Raw genomic sequence first — 5,000 nt, 5'->3', positions numbered from 1 at the left:
TGAGTGTGATCTGTACAGGTGAGAGTGATCTGTACAGGTGAGAGTGATCTGTACAGGTGAGTGTGATCTGTACAGGTGAGTGTGATCCGTTAAGCAGTAGATATTGTTCCTCAGCAGCATTACAGAATAAACAGATCCTGAATGAATGTGTTGACGTTAGAAACGTGTCCTGTACATCTGTCCTTCCTCAGTGTGTATAAACTGCTCTTATTGTGAGACACGGCTGGAAACCTGGAATGTTCTGGTGATTGTTGGTGTGTAGGGATTAATTTCACCTTGTTTTTGGAAGATCTGGTTTCAGTGGAGTCACATGACCCTGAGCTCCATTCCATGAGAATGTATGAAGCAGTGGTGTGCTTTAGCGTAGCTGTTAGCCGTGTGCTCAGGTTTCGCTTTTCTTGACCGTGATGAGGAAGTGTGTGTGATGAGCCGTCAGTGCGGCTGGAGAAGGTGATATGGTTTTATGAAAGATGTATTGATGGAGCACCGTGTAGAAAAATGTGTAGTTACAGAGGGTTTGGTGTTCAGCAGCGTGTTCCTGTTCCTCCACAGCCTTCCTGAACTTTACATGAACATTTCCCCTCATTATCAGCACCTCTGTCTGTTCCTTTCCTTCCTGCTTCTGCTGTTGTTTCTCCATTCTTCAATTTTCCCCTCTCTCCTGTTCTCCTCTGCAGCTCTGCCAAGGAACAAAGTTCAGCAGTTTAATCATTATGTGCTTTCTAACATCTCTCTTTCTCTCTACCCCCCCCCCCCTCTCTCTCCCTCTCCCTCTCTCTCTCTCTGCCCTTTGTCATTATCTGATGTATAGAAAGCTTTAATAATGAGTATAATGATGTTGGAGGAGAACATCGCTACACTCTACTGCACATCTCAGACCATTAGGATGTTAATAACATACATTATCTTCTACAGAGCTATAAAGGTTCTGCACAAGACTTTATGTAAAACGTCATCATCATCGCATCCTTTTCCTCCGTCGTTACTGCAGGGTTTCTAATTCCGAAGACTGAGGAGCTTTGAGCAACGTTTAGGAGCTCTGAGGAGCACTGAGGAGCACTGAGGACAGAAACAGCTCAGCATTACAGTAATTAAACTTCAGAGAGTCAGAGAGAAACTCATTACACCACTTTACACTGAGAGTGTACAGAGAGTTGTGTGTGTGTGTGTGTGTGTGTGTGTGTGTGATATACGGAAACAGTGTGTGTTTGTTAGTCAAATAGCAGATGGGATTACGCAAATCATTGTGCTGCATGTCGTCGCAGTTTGAGTTTATTCTCTTTCCTGCTCCAGACGTGATTATATAATTGTTTTTGTTGTATTTTGGGTGGAACTTTAATCATTTGCAGCCACAAAAATCTAATCAAATCTATAAGATGTGGGTCTGAGCAGAACCGGGCGTGGATTCTGCTGCTGCTGCTCAGAGGGACGAGGTCACGTCTTCACCTGGTCCAGCTCCAGTGCTCAGAGCGAAGCTTCCACAGTGAAGCAAACTGTGTGTGAGGGTGAATAATACACCAGTCTCCATTTAATTATTAACTCATCACCAAAAGAAAAACACCAGTGAACACTGTCTCCTCTCAGAGTGCGTCTGGACGAGAGGATATTTATTACAGAGATTACAGACTGCTTTATAATGAAGGGGATTTGATTGGCAGTAATCTCACTGTACTTTTACCTGCTCCTGTAATCTCACGGTAATCTGACTGTAATCTCACCTGCTTTTGTAATCTTACTGTACTCTCGCTGTAATCTCACTAATTTTTACTGTACTCTCACTGTTCAACTGTCTATTGGCCTGCCTGTCTGCATATCTGCCTATCTGTCTCTGGTTTTTGTCTGTCTGTCTGTCTGTCTGTCTGTCTGTCTGTCTGTCTGTCTGTCTGTCTGTCTGTCTGAAGTGAGCAGACAGGTGGATTTCTCTCTCTGAAGCTAAATGTTAAAGTCTCCAAGTTTTCTATTTGCTGTGGGACGATAGGAACCATGTTCTATTGATTCTTTGTAGAATCTTCATCACATGATAATGATGTGAAATGAAACGTGGTGTTGTGCATCTTGTCTCCTGGAGGCGATTGTGTTTTAGACACAGAAGTATGAGGTAATAAAGTGTGTGCTGGCTGTAGGTAGACACACTCACCTCGTATTTGGTTTAGCTGTGTCGTCTGATTGTGTACATTTCTGTGTGTGTGTGTGTGTGTGTGTGTGTGTGTGTTTAATTACCTTCACAGTGCTGATAAGACTGCAGTGAAAGTGTGCTGTGAGCTGTCAGGTCTCTGGGTGGAATATTAGCTAGAGACAAAAGAGACTGAATTTCACTGTTACATATTAAGCGTCTATTAGCATGCGTTAGCATGTTAGCATGTGTTAGCATGGAGAGTGTAAAATAATAAAACTATATAAATCATGTGAGTGGAAGCACACAGTTTGTATTATTTAATTTAATTTAAATGTGTTTTAGTTTTTATTGTTGATGCATGATGTTGGGGCAAAAACTGGGTTTGGTTAGGGTTTGGTTAGGGTTAGGGTTTGGTTTGGGTAGGGTTTGGTTAGGGTTTGGGTTTGGTTAGGGTTAGGGTTAGGGTTTGGCAAGGTTTTGGGTTTGGTTAGGGTTTGGGTTTGGTTAGGGTTTGGTTAGGGTTAGGGTTTGGTTAGGGTTTGGTTAGGGTTTGGTTAGGTTTTGGTTAGGGTTAGGGTTTGGTTAGGGTTAGGGTTTGGTTAGGGTTAGGGTTTGGTTAGGTTTTGGTTAGGGTTAGAGTTTGGTTAGGGTTTGGTTAGGGTTAGGGTTTGGTTAGGGTTAGGGTTAGGGTTTGGTTAGGGTTAGGGTTAGGGTTTGGTTAGGTTTTGGTTAGGGTTAGAGTTTGGTTAGGGTTAGGGTTAGGGTTTGGTTAGGGTTAGGGTTAGGTTTTGGTTAGGGTTAGGGTTTGGTTAGGGTTAGGGTTAGGGTTTGGTTAGGTTTTGGTTAGGGTTTGGTTAGGGTTAGGGTTTGGTTAGGTTTTGGTTAGGGTTTGGTTAGGGTTAGGGTTAGGGTTTGGTTAGGTTTTGGTTAGGGTAAGGGTTTGGTTAGGGTTTGGTTAGGGTTAGGGTTAGGTTTTGGTTAGGGTTTGGTTAGGGTTAGGGTTTGGTTAGGTTTTGGTTAGGGTTTGGTTAGGGTTAGGGTTAGGGTTTGGTTAGGTTTTGGTTAGGTTTTGGTTAGGGTAAGGGTTTGGTTAGGGTTTGGTTAGGGTTAGGGTTAGGGTTTGGTTAGGTTTTGGTTAGGGTTAGAGTTTGGTTAGGGTTTGGTTAGGGTTAGGGTTTGGTTAGGGTTAGGGTTTGGTTAGGGTTAGGGTTAGGTTTTGGTTAGGGTTAGGTTTTGGTTAGGGTTAGGGTTTGGTTAGGGTTAGGGTTTGGTTAGGTTTTGGTTAGGGTTTGGTTAGGGTTAGGGTTAGGTTTTGGTTAGGGTTTGGTTAGGGTTAGGGTTAGGGTTTGGTTAGGTTTTGGTTAGGTTTTGGTTAGGGTAAGGGTTTGGTTAGGGTTTGGTTAGGGTTAGGGTTAGGGTTTGGTTAGGTTTTGGTTAGGGTTAGAGTTTGGTTAGGGTTTGGTTAGGGTTAGGGTTTGGTTAGGGTTAGGGTTTGGTTAGGGTTAGGGTTAGGTTTTGGTTAGGGTTAGGGTTTGGTTAGGTTTTGGTTAGGGTTTGGTTAGGGTTAGGGTTAGGGTTTGGTTAGGTTTTGGTTAGGGTTTGGTTAGGGTTAGGGTTAGGGTTTGGTTAGGTTTTGGTTAGTGTTAGGGTTTGGTTAGGGTTTGGTTAGGGTTAGGGTTGGTGTGAGCGTCTCTTCATCACGCGTCACATCCACCAGATTTTACAGCTACAGCGTTTGGACCATTTTAGTGAGATGATTCATGTTTAGGAAATAAGTCGAGCAACTCCTAAATCCTTTACAATAACCACACCCTTCTAGGCCACGCCCCTAACCAAACCCCTCACCCAACCACACCCGCTCAGCCACGTGTTCACGTGTAATTCCAGGATCCTTTACACGCTGCATTCTGCTGACAGTGGTGGGTGTTTTTGTGAAGGTAAAATTCCCTTTTGTGTGTGTGTGTGTGTGTTTGTGTGTGTGTGTGTGTGTGTGTGTGTGTGTGTGTGTGTGTGTACCTCCTGTAATGTTATCAGTTTGAGAAGTGCATGTGCTGTGGAATTTGATCCTCCTCATCGTGACCATCCGCATGAAGAAGTTCACGTGACATCAGTTTGGCTCCAGGCACACAATATTCTGTCTGATGGAAGACCTCAGTGGACTAAAGCTCCAGGTGCTCTGGTTTTCATAGCTGCTTGTTCATGTCCCAGAACACACAGGCCTGGAATCTCCTTTCAGTTAATTCATAAAGCTCGGAGCACACTAGGGCAGTCACACAAACTTCCATTAACATCTTCAGCTGTTAAAATGTTCAGTGTGCAGTAAGTTGTAGGTTCTTATGACCACATCTGTAGGTTTGTAGTAAAACTAGCAGAAAGACTGTTACTACTGGTCTGATTGTTTTATAAGATGAGCTAAAGAACATTATAAACAGCTGTTTTGAAGACAGTGTATGAGTTTATTTGTTAAGGAGAACATTCAGGAATGTCAGATCTGAGCAGGGTGTTAATGTGACTTACAGAAGGTCTGTCAGAGCCCGAGGTCAAGAGCTTTGTGTTTGCTCTAAACCTTCGTGACTCACACATTCAGGCAGGAAGCTGCAGGAACACAACAACGCTGCTCAGGTTCTTCATGATCCTGAAAGACTTCTTTTTTCTGCACTGTATTTATTTCTGAAATAAATGATGATGGGTTCCATTTTTGAGTCTGGTTCCTCTCAAGGTTTCTTTCTCATAACATCTAAGGGATTTTTTTCCTTGCCACAGTCTCCATGGTGATCATCAGGGATAAACACACACCATTCACCTTCACTGTTAAATTCTGTAAAGCTGCTTTGAGACAATGTATGTTGTGAAAAGCGCTAAAGATATAAACGTGACTGAAACT

General features: G+C 43.1%; 1 protein-coding gene across 5 annotated transcripts in view; it reads left to right on the top strand.

The window, feature by feature from the left end:
* Positions 1-5,000, top strand: part of shroom1 (shroom family member 1) — a 22,330-nt gene that overhangs the window by 3,041 nt on the left and 14,289 nt on the right. The window contains exon 1 of one of the 5 annotated variants that reach the window (XM_083564312.1): positions 895-1,697. The exons of 2 other annotated variants lie outside the window; for them this stretch is intronic. The gene's annotated coding sequence lies outside the window, so the exon portion shown is untranslated. Of the gene's footprint in view, positions 1-894; positions 1,698-3,785; positions 4,054-5,000 lie in introns of those variants that run through there. 2 more of the 5 variants (XM_083564311.1, XM_083564310.1) reach the window with 2 other exon arrangements.

This window comes from Silurus aristotelis (assembly GCF_946808225.1).
Source record: "Silurus aristotelis genome assembly, chromosome: 16".
In the NCBI taxonomy this organism is placed as follows: domain Eukaryota; kingdom Metazoa; phylum Chordata; class Actinopteri; order Siluriformes; family Siluridae; genus Silurus; species Silurus aristotelis.
Note: the sequence above shows the minus strand (reverse complement) of the source record. Positions and strands in the feature narration are given on the sequence as shown.